Source organism: Rhipicephalus microplus, chromosome 9, assembly GCF_043290135.1.
Source record: "Rhipicephalus microplus isolate Deutch F79 chromosome 9, USDA_Rmic, whole genome shotgun sequence".
NCBI classification, from domain to species: Eukaryota; Metazoa; Arthropoda; class Arachnida; order Ixodida; family Ixodidae; genus Rhipicephalus; species Rhipicephalus microplus.
Window position 1 is genome coordinate 15,679,932 of NC_134708.1, and position 15,845 is coordinate 15,695,776.

The window sequence follows — 15,845 nt, forward strand, 5'->3', positions numbered from 1 at the left end:
GTGAAGGCGAAGCGTTGAGTGGAGGGAGGTTCTAGAATACGGGGTTAAGAATCGCTACCTGCTTCTCGCCATCCCTGTACGCGTGCATGGAAGCGATAACGCATAGCAACTGCTTCGGCGTGCAATCAGATGCGCTCTTTGTATCTCTTGATACAAAGCTTGATGCCTCCGCCAGCACCATGTCCTGTCACCTTTTTTACTGATAAGCATCCACGCTCGCCTTGTTTTTTTTTGTTTTTTTGTTCTGTCCTTCACCGAACAATCCACCAAATTGCTGGCCCTGACGTAATCAGATCGCGGCAGGTTTGCTGTAAAAAGCGGCAAGGTCTGGCATAATCACGCAGTTTCCTTATACTGGAGGTTAATGGTACATCTGATTGTAGTGCTATGACGATCTCGAAGTCGAAGTTGATGCACGGCGTGCGAGATGCATATGAACAAGTCCGGAAACGGAAGGCTTAGTTTGCCACAATAAAGCGAATTTTGTTGCTCTCAATTTCCTTGAGAAGTGTGAAAGCCCTGCCACGTTGTTAGGACGTTGCGAAAAAGGATACGCAAATGGGGGCTCACTGCTTATTATGTTCTGCGCAGAGGTATACCGTATATGCTCCCTACGTTAATCAGAAGAGCCACTCTCGGGAATTGTAGGAGCCGATACTGCTCGGCGGTGCCGTGTGCTTTTAGCTCATTTTTTTTTCGCAGCTTTTCACTTCTTAAGAAAAACTAAAAACATTGCGTTCAAATAAAACTCGTGCCAAACTTGCTTGATGGAAGCCACAACCGGAAGAAGCATTTCGTTTTAATTCTTTTAAATAGTAAATAAAACTCCCGACTGACATAATTTTGAAATAATGAGGTTCAGCCATTCACCAATTTCTCGTACTGGTTGGCGCAGCGCTTCTAGAGATAAAGTAGGCTGCCCGAGAAAATAATACCTGGTGATAATCCAAAGGGCGTCAAGCCGTCAAGATCGATTATAGGAGTCAGATTTTACGAGAGTGCTAAGTAAATGGCAATTTCAGTTTAGCGTTCTACCGCCAAGTTTCGCTCCATTCATTTCATAAAACGAGGTTGACAGCACGTTGCCTTGGTAGCAATGATTTCGGTTTTACTATTCTGAAATTATTTTTTACATACATACATTATGTATGTATGTATGTATGCATGTATGTATGCATGTATGTATGTATGTATGCATACGTACGTACGTACGTACATACATACATACATACATACATACATACATACATACATACATACATACATACATACATACATACATACATACATTCTATCTATCTATCTATCTATCTATCTATCTATCTATCTATCTATCTATCTATCTATCTATCTATCTGCTTATGTTTGGGTGCTCTCGTGGTCACCCCATTAATTTGGCGTGAACTAAAATTAGCATGGGAGGGTAAGATGGTTTGCGAATATGATGTGCTGGTCAAGACATGAATAATGTCACAATCCCGTCGCGTACGTTCTCGAACACTTCCCGCCAGACAGTGGCACATACCGACAGGTGGGTATGTGTTGCTGGTATGCGGGTATGTGCCACAGGTGATTTACACTGAGTATCTACCCAAAAACGGCGAGAACTTATATGGGCAATTTTATTGCCCAGTTTTCTATTTTCCATGCACTGCTTTGCATGTTTTGCTTCAAGATACGTGTTCAAGTTTCAATCAACGGCTAAGAAGTAGCCGGTGCCATAATGGTGCGCCAACATTTCCTTATATATCATATCAATAAAAAAATGCATGAGCGTTAAGAAATACCCGAAATCGTTAGCGTCGACCCGGCGAATGCAAAGAATAAGAGTCAGGGACACAGCTGGAATCCAACCCAAACATTCTGCCTGGCAATGACGCATTTTACCCCAGAGATACGCCAGGTCTTGAAACTACTTTTAAAATAGACGTTAATCTTCGTCATACATCAATAGTAGTTGCAGTGCTGCCTAGGCAATTTTATGAACATTGCATATGTACTCCTTTGATACAACCGTCACGTCGGGTTAACATCAAATGTGGTTAGTTGCTATGCGCTGCAGTTGATTTGTGTAGCAGTGTCCAGGGCCAGCATCCTCGCGAGCATCAGCGCTTCCTATCAGCTTCAGGTGTTGCTAATACGCATGTTCCAGTTGGCATCGTCACGGAATTGCAAACAACTGGTTAAATAAACATCTCCGACTCTTCAACATATGTCTGTGAGTGCAACATTTCTACGTATCTTTACTATTGCCACGTTCCATTTCCCAAGTTTTTGTTATCGTCCCAAAACACCACACGATTCTCAGCGCAAACCACGCCTGCAGTTTTCGAGAAGGTTCCGGACTGTAATAGATCATTTCGATAAGATCACGCCCACTGTGCGAACGGTACAGATTGTTCTGGAACCTACGCCACCGCCAGCGATAACGCTAGAACATTCGACGGCAAGAGTATAAATGCCGATGCGCTTCGCCGCTTGTCAGTTGTTGATCGAAGGCCGACGCTCCGTCCACCGCTATCAGTCCGAGACTGCTATCTGTGCGAGACTGCTGCTGTAATTGGACTTTCCGTTTACCGGGTAGGGGTTCGCCCAAATAAACAGTTAAATCCCAACACGAAGTCTTCTGTCTTCGGCCACGTCACGACCCCGTGACACTATCATTTTATGTCATGTCGCTCAATAAAAAAGTTGCAACAGGGTCAGCTTCCCTCCGAATGCTTCGCATAACGTCGATTCCCAGGTACGTGGGATCTGCCAAATTTTTTAGACATACTTCTTCTGAGTCGGCAGTTGTGGTTTTGTTTGATTTGATTGATTGGTGGGGTTTAACGTCCTGAAACTACGATATGATTATTAGAGACGCCGTAGTGCAGGGCTCCGGAAATTTTGGCCACCTGGGGTTCTTCAACGTGCCCCCAAATATGAGCACACGGGCCGACATTTCCGCCTCCATCGGAAATGCAGCCGCCGCAGCCGGGATTCCATCCCGCGACCTGCGGGTTAGCATCCGAGTACCTTAGCCAGTAGACCACCACGGTGGGTCTGCAGTTGTGGTGCGAAGCCTGAAACCAGGCATGCAAAGAAGGGGGTGTGTAGGCTCCACTAACGTTGTTGGGAAACTGCCTCGGAATGTAGCTTACCGCACGGTACATGGATAGGTGAAACGAAAAACCGTTCGCTAGAAGAAACTAAAATAGTTTCTATTGGCTGCGTCGTCAGTAACGTCACTCTTTACGTCCCACCCAAGCGTGCGCACTGATGGGAGCGCCTTTGTGATGCCATCCTCTTCGTCATACCCAGGCACGTGTGCCATCCGCTGCTCCGTCAGGGACGTCGATCATTATTTCACATGTAACCATGGCACCAAACCCACGCTCAGCCGTTTCAACTTACAGCTTCTACATAGGAATGGCACAGACAGTACGAGTGCTTAACAGCCAACAACTGTCCATGAATAGTGACGACAGCTGATCTGTGAGACATTTCATGTTCGCCTGGCCGATGCATAAGTACGGACACAGGAACAGGCCCGGGTGGCGAAGCGTAAGCAACTATTGGGCACCGAGGATCAGGAGGGCTTTCGAATGCACGTGACAAAGACTAGCCTAGGAAGCGGCACGGTAGGCAGGGTAGCGTCAACGTGGCAATGGCGAGAACGCAATCGCCATGGCTGATGAGTTTCTCGAGCGGCAGTTTGGCTTCAGCTGCGACGTCTACTACCGTCTGTGGCCGCACGTTCCAGCTTCGCTGGCTGACCATCTGTAGGGAGTGCATGGGTAGTAAGTTTTCGTCATTAATTTAACGCAGTTACATCGTAATATTTCTTCAGATTTTTGTTGGGTATCTCTATAGCCTTTATTTTCAGTGGACTGGTGACGAGTAATTTAATTGACCAAATTTTTGTGGTGCAAACTCGTTTATGAGAGACCGAAACGATGACACAAGCTGACAAGCCAATACACTAATGTGCTTCGACCCTAAAAGCTCCATGGCCTGCACCAGCATAGCATCCTCAGTAAGCAAGCCTCACAGCCTGTCTCGTGCATCTAGAATGTCTCGTGCATCTAGAATGGTGTTGTCTTACGCTGAGGTGCTAGCAATAGGCGCCTTTTGGCAATAGATCAAAACGCCTTGTTTTTTCAACGCTATAGTTAGTGACACACTATATAAAGATATAGATCAATCAGGTGGGAGGCGCCAAAAAAAAAACTATTGCCTACGGCGCCAGACGCAACAAGTGGTAGAAAACACTCAATCACAAGGGTGCGCGCGCGCGCATAGTTTCATATAACCTATATGCGGAGCACTTTTATCAAGACATGCACCTAATTCAAGTATTTTATTGCAATGCGTCATTTTAGGTGCATTAGGCAGCGAGTCATGCCATAATGTGAATGTATTGCTCTACCAACGTGATGCATGGCGAGCGGGCAGCACAACAGGCGTTGCCAATTATTTTGTGAGCAGCTCTACGTAAGCATGAGAGTATGTAAAGAAGTTGGAGTCGATGCGAGTAGCAGTTGCCACGACGGGCATGACAATGCGGCTTGAAATATTTTCACTCGTGCTTATGCTTGCACTCACAATGACGGGGAAGTAAGTACTGTTCTCACGGTTTCCATTGGTTTTTGCTAGTAACTTTTTTTTGCATTTATTTATGACATTTGGTTTAGCGTTCAGTTCCTAGTCACAATTAGCTCCTCGGTTTTTCTCTCTCGGTCCATTGTAGAATTCTTAGTTCTTCATATAACTGCGTCTTCTAGCGAGTATACTTCGGAAACGGATGTGGCTGCTTTCCTCAAAGCCGCTGAATATTTCTAGAGCGGTACGATACGCTAAATGAATGATACGTGAAGGTTGACGTTCCCAAACTACCATATGATTATGAGAGACGCCGTAATAGAGGACTCCGCAAAATTTCGATCACCTGAGGCTCTTTAACATGCACCCAAATCTGAGCACACGGGCTTACAGCATTCTTGTATCCATCGAAAATGCAGCCGCCGCAGCCGGGATTCGATTCCGCGACGTGTGATTCAGCAGCCGAGTACCTTGGCCACTAGACTACCGCGGCGGGGCAGCAAGATATACGCTAAATAGAGCACAAAATATTAAAAAGTAATTCAATATTTCTACACCAAAAAAACCGTTACCGTTAAATTCAGCCCATAATTCAGAAATTTTAAAAAGTGCGAAGAAAATTCATAGCGTAATCGAAGTTTTGTGGGTCATAATTCGTCTCTCCCAATTCGTCTCTGTTTTCTAGCTGGAATAAAGGCAGTGATACACGGTTCTCAGTTTATCAACTTTGAAATATATCTTGTTGCCAGATTATTTATATTCACTGCCATCTTACACATCGAATTATGATGCCAGAAAGATTCATTCTGTTTCCACTATCACGCGATGTATAGATATGGGATGTGAAGGAATGTTGGAAATTGGGGTCAAACGACTCTTGGGGGCTCAGCTGTCCCCATTCCTCGTGCCTTAACGCACATTATCGCCGGCGGATTCAGATAAGACGCAGGAATGTTTCAGGACTTTTTAACACCTTCGTTAGACTTGACAAATATAAATATATTTTGGCAAATAAATCCTTCAAAACTACAGAAACTGTAGTAATATTCACTTGTCTACAATGTTTACTAAAACTCGAAATTATGGAATAAACAGCCCGCGATCGCTGTCACTCCCTGTATAAGTTTGCCAGGCGAAACAATATTATTCCCACATGCAAGAGACATATTAACGCGACCACGCTAAAAAGCGTGGTCGCGTTAACGCTTTTTAGAGAGAGAGAAAGAAAAGAGAGAAAGAAAAGAGAGAGAGAAAGAGACAGAGAAAGAAAGACAGAGAGAAAAGGCAGGGCGGTTAACTAAGCTTGACTCGGTTGGCTACCCTACACTTGGGGTGGGGGAAAAGGGAATAACAAAAACGAAAGAGATAGAGAGAAAGCTTTGGTGTGGGCGTAAACACTGGTGACGCTTCGTTTGTTCTGAGCAAATAATCGAGAAACATGCAAATAAAATTTTAAAAAAGATGTATGAAAGCTTCAGTAATGTAAAACCTGAAAGAGAGAGAGAATAACTTAGAGTGAAAAGCAGGGAGGTCAAACAGAAGAAAATATTCGGTTTGCTACTTTAAAACAAATTCATTATGACAACTTGGCAGCGTAAGTTAACAGCGTAGCCCGCGTAATCAACTTTCCTGCATATTATTTTAGACATTGTTCGTTAATTTAAACCTGGGTTCTAGCACTGCTAGCCTTTTTATGGCTTGTATAGTGAGCGCTTTCCTGTGAGCGCAATCACGCTGCAAGGGATGTGCGAACGGACGAAAAGCCAGGTTCCTGATGCGCTCCGCACTTGTACGTCAGGCCGTATGCGTATAGCAAGCAACTCTTCTGCCCCAGAGCCACAGTATATCCTGAAACTGCTTCTGAGAAAGCACTACGTGAATGTCATGTAGTGGAAGGAATCACTTTAACGCAAGTAATATTGCACAGGAGAAGCGTAGTCTAGTGGCTAAGGTACTCGGCTGCTGACCTACAGGTCGCGGGATCAAATCCCGCCTCCGGCGGCTGCGATTCCGATGGAGGCGGAAATGTTGTAGGCCCGTGTGCTCAGATTTGGGTGCACGTCAAAGAACCCCAGGTGGTCGAAATTTCCGGAGCCCTCCACTACGGCGTCTCTCATAATCATATGGTGGTTTTGGTACGTTCAACCGCACTAATCAATCAATCAGGATAAGTGTAGAATCACACCAGTTGATAAAAAATGTGACTAGCACAATAAGTGGATGTTTTGAAGGACAACCTATTACGCAGTGTTCAGGCATATTTGATTCTATTCAGCAGGAAAAGCGTTAACAAAGTGAAGAGCTGTATATGTTTGCGCGTTGTCCTACGGACGAGTAGTCTGCTCTTCGCTGATTAACAAAAAAAAATGAAGTAATCGATCCATTCTTCATAGACTCCTAGTAACAAAGATGAATGGTCGATAATGAGGACGCATAAGATATGAACATGACGTCCACGTCCCTCTTCTATGCACCTTCGCATCTAATCCTTTGGACAAGTAAACCAACAGCAAATACCATCAGTATTATTTCTACTTTCGCAGCAGTGTAACCATGCAACCAATTTTTTTTGTATTCTTGCTAAATCATACAATAAGTGACTGGACACCAAGGTGTCTGATGCAATCGTTCGCTAAATGTCTTTCACCTGCCTGCAGATGTACATCAAGATTGTACAACACAACTGTAGAGGCTACTTGTGATGGTGAGGTAAGCAAGAAAACAAATAGCAGGATAATTGATCCAGCATTTCAAATCAGTCATTCACTGTCACTGACACTGCTTCACTGGACCTCTCGGTATGTCAGGGGCAACTTGAGGCTGAACCTAAGATTATTGTCCTTCGTATAAAATTGTTAGCCAACTTAATCTGTTCAGCTGTCCACGTACATAGTTGCACACAAGTTTTGTCAGTATAGTCTTGCAAAACGTCCACTCATTAAGAATGAAATAGGCATGATGCCTATCAATGGCTGTTATTAGGAGCATTCTCCTCTGGCTTTTTATCGCCAATGTGACGAAAAGAACAACCTCGAGCGCTGACAAGAATTTCGAATTTTTCGTGAAACATCTACAAATATAAGGCACAGTAAAATGCTGGATCACTCGTATAAAAAGCAACCCCGCCAGCCAATTCGCCATGTTTTGCTCAAAATTTGACTCAACATCACATTTCAACTTATCCGGGATACCAAAAAGCTAGCTGTCTACGGTGATGGCGTCCTCCCCGACATGATGAGATTATGTGGAGGTTTTGAGCACGAGAACCTCAATATAATTGTCGGAAAACAAGCTCAAAGCAGGGAGAAAGTCTTCGTAGCCTAGTCAAAATTAAACTTGGGAATTGTAAACGTTCTTCACATTTTAGTCCAGATTTTTTTTGTTTTATAATAAAACATTCCCGTTCAATTTCTACCACCCTGGTGCCGATCGTTGACAGGTCGATCTCTCAGCCCCCCCCCCCAAAAAAAAAAACACATGCTGAGTCTGTACAATCTTTACGACCATTTGCCTAAATTACAAGAACACAGTCTTATAGGCACATGCTACACTTAGCATATTCTCCCATATTAAGTTCAAACGCTACACTTGCGGCAGCTCATTTCGGCGCAGCATGCGTTCTGCACGATCCACAAAGCGCGCTTCAACACTGTCTCATGCGTGTAATGTAGTGGTGCTATTTCGTATCCCCGCAAACACTAGGTCGCACCAACGTATCGTTCAACGCTACAGCAGAACATTATAGAATTCCTTTTGGAGGTGCGCTGTTTTTTTTTCTCTGAAGAAACTGGGCACTCTTAAACCTATTGCATCACGCAAGAAATAGTGGAGTCGGAAATACAAACATAAAAGCGATATACACGTTATCCTGGTACCAAACTATACAACCGGTATAAGCTTCATTTGTTGTTGATTGAAAACTGCGAGCAATAAATGTTTTCGTACATTTAGACAAATACGTAATGATATTGCAAGTATGAGTATATTAATTGGTCTTTCCCAGGAATCTTACTTCAGGAACAGCCGCTTGAACTCTGCGAATAAATTAGAACAAAATAATGCCGCGGTATCACATGATTGGACCAAGCATGTCGAGTGACAGTGGCAACTATTGCAGAAATTATGTAGGCTATATCTTCTGCGGTAATCAGCGGCAAGCTTTCTACATTTCTTCCAAACACTCTACTTTCTACTTGCTACGTTTCTACAATAAAATCATTCGTAGGAAACAACTTCATAAAACGTTTCGAGCAGTGGCAGGTACCACTCGTCAGCTCGGACAAAGAAGTGCAAAAGAGGGAATAGTTGCACACAAACCAAAAATGAACATGGGTGGGAACTGCTTTCTTCCCATAAAAAAAACTGTCACTGAATATTCATGGTTTAGAAATATAACAAAACTGGAATTTACAAAGAAAAATACCTTGAGAAACCTCATTACCATTCATCTAAACCTGACCGTGTTTTCAAAATAAAATAATTATCTACCAAAACGAACCTATTCGTAACATTCCTTTTTGACCAGTAAAACGTGGAATAAGTTGTCTGAATTTGATTGATGGATATGTGGGGTTTAACGTCCCATAAGCACCATGCGATTTGAGAGAAGCTGTTAAGGAGGACTCCGGAAATTTCAACCATCTGGAGTTCTTCAACATGCACCTAAATCTGAGCACACGTGCCTCAAACATTTTCGCCTTTATCGAAAAAGCGGCCGTCGCGGCCGGGATTCGATCGCGCAACCAGTGGGTCAGCAGCCGAGTGCCTTGTCCACTAGACTACCGTGACGGGTGAGAAGTAAGAAATCGTAAGTCGCGGCCGGGATTCGATCGCGCAACCAGTGGGTCAGCAGCCGAGTGCCTTGTCCACTAGACTACCGTGACGGGTGAGAAGTAAGAAATCGTAAGTGGTGGCACAGCAAGTGTTCTCTACAAAGCGGTAACGAGTGAATATATTTTTACAAGTGATGTCCTCAAGTTCACATGTGAAGTTTTCAATTTCACGCACTTAAACATTTCTCAGAATGAACAAACTATACCGTCTAAAAAGTTCATTTTATTCACGTAATAGTCGATTTCACTTACTACAAAAATGGGCTGCATTGGACGCGTAAAAGTACGTAAAGATAATATGAAAGAAATGACACACTTCGGAATTGATGTCAACTGTACATATTTTTCGTCCCCCGTTTCTAGCCTTGCAGTGAACAGCGGCCGTGTAAACCACCGTGTGAATGCCGTCTCTTTTGGAAAGTCCGATACCTGTGCATCTCATGGAATTGGTATTTGATATAACCAGGACCTACCTCATGATGACTTCACCATTGTTTACCTACAGCAATATCAAAGTAATAAAATTGTTGCCATGCACACTTCAAGCAAAGTTCATTCAAAATCTTCTACTGGTCATGCAGATGATGAGACCAAGACTCTCCTTCAAATGTGGTGCTTACCTTTGCTTTGCTAAGACGGGATATTTAGGAGGCGCCATATGGCAGATATGATAACGAGGAACGGCGCATTGGGTTTGACCAATTGTGTTCCGTCAGCATGCAGTCAATGCATTAAGATGAGTGCAGAAATCTACCTTGCACTAGAGTACTGTCGTAGCGGCCGGGGTTTGATCTCGCAGGCTCGCATAAAGTGGAGCGTCATAGCCGGTACGCTATGACAGGTTGTTTGTTTATAACAAAAAGACAGCGTATGCACCTGAAGTTCAGGTCATACATTTCTATATTTTATTGCGATAGCAAATAAAAGGACACACTCGGCTGCATTTTGCCGCCAGTGTCGTCGTCGGCGTGAGCACCACCATCACTCACCGTATATGTATACGTATCTACATATATGCAAACGCTAGAAATCCTGAAAAAGACCTCGGCATGCGGAATGGGACGTGGGACCTCTGAGTCGTGAATGCGAGGCGTTAACCACTGAGGCACACAGGAGCACCTCCTTTAACGTTCGAACTGCAAGCCATTTATATGTACCACTTACCACTGGTGACGGGCATCACGGGGAGGAACTGTCGTGTTTTTAGCATTGCCAGCAAGGTGGCGCAATGGGTGCGCGTCGCCACATTGTCACGACGTGGCGGCGCGCGCTCTTATCTCCCACGCGTACTTTGCCCCGTGGAGAGGAGAAGGTGGCTGCTCACTCGCGCACCCTTATCTCGTGGTGGGGAGGATCGTACGTCTTTGCTGGCCTTTAGCATTCACCGGAACAATTCTGTTGTAGTTACCGGGCGCACAATGCTCACGGCGATTAATGTACAGTCTCCATTTGCGAAAAGAGCACGCCTTTCAGACACAGCCAAGTGACAACTGAGACGCTTATTCACGTTCACCTGTACCTGTGAGTACGTTTCGTGCGTTATTTGAGCGTGAGAAACGTAGGGCACGTTTCGAACTGCTTGCCATTTTGTGTGGCCTTCCGATCTGTTGCTATCGCATTCCGATTGCTTCGCCTTTGTGGCAAAGCTGCGACTTGATTAAACAGGAAAATAAATCGTAACCTTTAACCCGATTTCCTTCTGTATAATAATATTCACTCTGTATTGAAGCCCACTGTACCGACACCTAAATGCACTTCAGATAGCACGCTTATGATCTGAAAGTCAGAACATACAGTACATATGGTTGAGAAGCCTAACCGGGGGTGCATCCGTTTTCGTTATTCTATGCTTCCGCTCAGAGAGCAAGTTTGCAGCATGGAACTTAGATGCTCCATAGTTGTAAATGTGAAGCATTTCTCTGCGAGCCTCAAGGAATTTGAGCATTTGCATCTATTTATCTGTCTATCTAGCAACATACATCGGGGTGATCTCCTGGCTGTCTCTGACACGTGCCAGAGTTTGCATGAGAGGTCATTAGAGTATGATGAGCACCATGAACAGGTGATCACACTTCGATTGCGCGAGATACTTGACGTGTATACGTGCATGAAACCATTTCCATCTGTTACGTGTGGCAAGTACCCACACACCATGGCCTTTAATTAGAATGCTGGTATGAGCCACACATCATAGCCAGTTTGTACAAACCACGAACAATAATGAGAGAACGCAGAAATGTTTACGCGACCACGTTATGGGGCTAGAGTGGCAGAAAATACGGGGCAACCATCGGCAGTGTCGAAGGTGAGAAAAGAGTCGGAGGAATAGAAATATTGAAAATCACATTGACAGCCGGAATAAAACCCAGACTTTGTGCGTGACAGTCAAGAATGTTACCTCAGAGCTACGCCAGGCCTTGAAATAGCTTACGAGCAAATCAATTAATGGCGTCATTTCACGCCACCGCTAACTGTAGATTCCGTGTTCACTATCGCTTGTTATAACCGTGTGATGAACGTTTCACATCAATTCCCGTGACTGGCCAGTACGGTCAACCATTACAAAACCCGGGTAAATACGGTGAAAACCGATCATTGTGATTCGCACACCATCACAATGTAGCGCGCAGTTGGATCAAAAGCTTAGCCCATTAGTTTGATGTATAGGTGTTCGCACAGTTCTCCTTCAGGAAGGGAGGGGGGGTGAAGGAGGCGAAGGTCTGTCAAAGCTCCCCCTTTCCTATTATGTTAACGTATGGAGCCCACTATTCACCCCTCTTTTCAGTGATTAGGGGGGAAGGATACCCCTCTGCCTCCATCGCATGCACGCCTGTGGTTCGACCTTCAAACCATAAAGCAGAGAGAGATGTATGTTCCAAACATTTTAAGTAAGGTTAAAGCTGCATGAAGAATTGCAGACAATATAAAATATAGGAAGGAACGAGTGTGGCACCGCGAGCGACTCCCGTATTTCCAAGGATGCTGCTTCCAGCTGTCCCAGTTTCTTTTCTTTTCGAAGTTTCATCTACACAGACCGTATGACCCAATCAGCGCGCAAGAACATTCTGTAAACTAAAATGAACACAACTTCAACAAACTGAATACTACTAGACGGGGTTAAAATAATATTATTCCTATTGTTGCCTGCTATAGACAAGCAATTTCACTCTGTGTCATCATCACCTGTGTTGTGTGTTGTGCTGTGCGCATTTAGTTACTTTATTGTAAGTGATTGCGCACAACTCACAAAAAAAAAACCGGTTCCACCAAGTAGTCACACGCCCTGCCACAGTTTTTGGAAACTCCGCAACTTTTTAAGACTGTTCTGCTAATATGACGCACAGGAAACGAGTAAACGAGTTCATTGTAGCACCAACGGCAGCCCAAGTGATAATGATCGAAGGTTTTATAAAAAATCTGGAAACGCCAACACACTTCAAACACGAGCAGAGTGGTCAACGTCCGATGTCCGTGTTCGTCGTTATCATTGTAGTGCAGCAATTGTTGCTTTTACCCTTCTTCTACGGGGCACAAGTTTGCCAAATAAAGCAGTGGACCATTATAATCCGAGTGCGTCCTGCGTTTTTTTTTATCCTCTGTCTCAACCACATGACAGTATCAACCTAATAAAAATATCGGTGAGCGTTTCTCAAGTGTGCTCTTGTTATTTCCGGTTAAAGTCGAAAGAACACAGCCCAGAATTACGAAATCTGAATGTGTAGATATAAATCACCGAACTCAATCATTGAACAAAAACAAACTCCACATGCTTTATGGGGATACTGCAGCAGTTGTGCTTTGATCAGTGTTCAATGAGGTATGCTGATGTATATACCATTTTAACGAGATATATAACTTTGTGGTACAAAGGAGGCAGCTTGTACATCGTCGTGGATGATAATGAGGGCTGCAAACTTTACATTTCCACTTGTCCTGACGCTCGCACTCACAGCCATGGTGGGGCAGTAAGTGCGATTTTTTTCTTGCTATCACCAATTAGGGTATGCTCCGTCTCACTCCATTTGCTTGCAATTTCTCGTAATGCTTCCACTTTTTCAGTAGCTTCGTATATGGAGCTTTTCGCCATGGTTTCATTGCATAGTCTAGAATTTTAGTTACACAGATGGTAGCTTCTAATATTGTTCCATGAGGCTGCCACGTTGAAACGGTGTAGCGGCAGCAGTAAGCACAAGTGGTGTACTCTGTAATGGCGACGGGACGGAGCAGTGCTTAAGGTGGTCGGCTGCTGACTCGAAGGTCTATAAGGTTCGATCCTGACAGACGCTGGTGGAATTTCATTGGAGACGAAGTGCTAGAAGCCCGTGTACTGTGTGATATCAGTGCACGTTCAAGAACACCCCATGGTCGAAATTTCCGGAGCCCTATACTACGGCGTCTCTCATAATCATACGGAAGTTTTGGGACATGAAACCCCACATGATATTATTTTTAATAATGGCATCGTTTTAACGTGGTAGCGTCAAGGATATCGTTCGACTGAAATTTTCGTGTCGGTAACAGCGCCGCAAACGTCGGCGTCGTTGGTTGTGAGCGAAAAATTTGTTTGATTGATTGATTGATTGATTGATTGATACGTGAGGTTTAACGTCTCAAAACCACCATATGATTATGAGAGACGCCGTCGTGGGGGGCTCCGGAAATTTCGACCACCTGGGGGTCTTTAACGTGCGCCCGAATCTGAGCACACGGGCTTACAACATTTCTGCCTCCATCGGAAATGCAGCCGCAGCTGGGATTTGATCCCGCGGCCTGCAGGTCAGCAGCCGAGTACCTTAGCCACTAGACCACCGCTGCGGGGCAACGAAAAATTAGTGGTGCACGTGGCCCGAAAATAAAGAAACGAGAAAAAATAGCGGGCTTGGGCAAGAATCAATTCGAGGCCTACTGCGTGTCAAGGAGATGGACTACCACAAAGCTACTGCCATGCTCGAAGCCCATATAAAACCAGAATAAAGTAATATTAAGCTGTGTGAGTGGTGCTATTAACACGTGGAATGTCGCGTGGCACAAGCGTACAATGTAAGAAGGCGTCAAAGCATATCAGTTGCGCAACAAGTACTTAAATTGACGGCCTACCCATGACAAATTCCGCGTGCAGAATTACCCACAGCAGTATCAACAAAGTGGGTACATGTGCGCGTGCAAGTACTGTTTTTGGAAGCTTAGCGGGTACATTACGAAATGGTAAAATGCATAATTGTAGCGTAGTGAGCAATGTGCAGCTGTACTAGCTGTAGGCGCTGAAGAAAAGGTTGCAAATGTTATACGGACGGCACGGCTAAGATGTCCAGCGACATATGAAGTCAGGCTAGCGATTGAGATGGTAAGGTGAGCGGGGCCGATTACGCTACGACGCTCGAGCCCCTAAAATTTTTTGAACAGTCAGCGCAAACACACTTCGCACAACGCCGCGTTTTTTTTCTTTATACAAAACACAGCTGCCTATGAGGTTGTTTCTTGTTCAACACCACACGAAAAATGCGTCATTAACATTAACCGGCATGTGTCACATAAACAAGACAGTTTTTACTTGGGGACCTCCTGTATTTTAGGCATTTTATGTTTTCATTACATTGTATTACTGTATTGAATATTGCATGTATTTAATAAATTGAATAAAGTAAACTGAAGTCGAAAAAAAACTGAATAAATTACAGCACTCACCGACACTTAAAACGAAGAAACCAGAGGTTAGCCCAACAAACGGACATGTACCGCAGAATTTTTCGCACCCAATTGGTAAACTATCATCATCATAAACGGGCCTGTGTCCTAGAATTGAGGTAATTGCCACTACACCCAACTTAATTCCACTAAAAAGGGAAGGAGGTAACAGCGCAACAAATGGCTGTGAAGCAATGGCTGTCGTGCGAAGACCCTCAACACGTATACGAGATAATACTGTGGAACGGGTAAGGCAATGATCGCTGTTAGAAGATGCCGAAGTGAGAGAAGGCGTACGCAAAACGACGAGCTCCCGTAGATCAATGAGACGCACAAACACTTGGCTTCAGCGCGAAGTTCTTCCTCTAGAGTTCAGAAATATCTATGGTGTTCAAACCTCTCTGCGCTGAGAATAAACGCAAGAACAACCTAGCAGCACTTAGCTAAATTCTTGCAAGACTTAGAAGCAACCACGAAGCAACCCGAATCACTAAGTAAGGCCTAGATAGAAGCTGCAAGAAGCCAGACTAGTTTTAACAATGCCTCAACTTTGCTGTTCCGAGGCTTGAGAGTTTTAGTGCAAGCATCATTCCATGCCCACCTCTTTTTTTCCCTTTAAAACGTACACTACACTTTTAAGAATAACGCAGACCTTCAAAGGGTGCTTTAAAGTATGAAATCTCGAGCACGCTGGGTCAAGCATAGATCTGTTGCTTAGAAAGCGGTTCATCCGAATATGCCATA

The 15,845-nt window shown here is 44.3% G+C and overlaps 1 long non-coding RNA gene across 1 annotated transcript; it reads left to right on the forward strand.

Moving 5' to 3' along the window:
* Window positions 1-7,241: 7,241 nt before the first annotated feature.
* Window positions 7,242-9,955, forward strand: LOC142771265 (uncharacterized). Its single transcript, XR_012885851.1, has 2 exons — window positions 7,242-7,293; window positions 9,780-9,955. It is a non-coding gene; the product is annotated as an uncharacterized LOC142771265 (long non-coding RNA).
* Window positions 9,956-15,845: the final 5,890 nt, after the last annotated feature.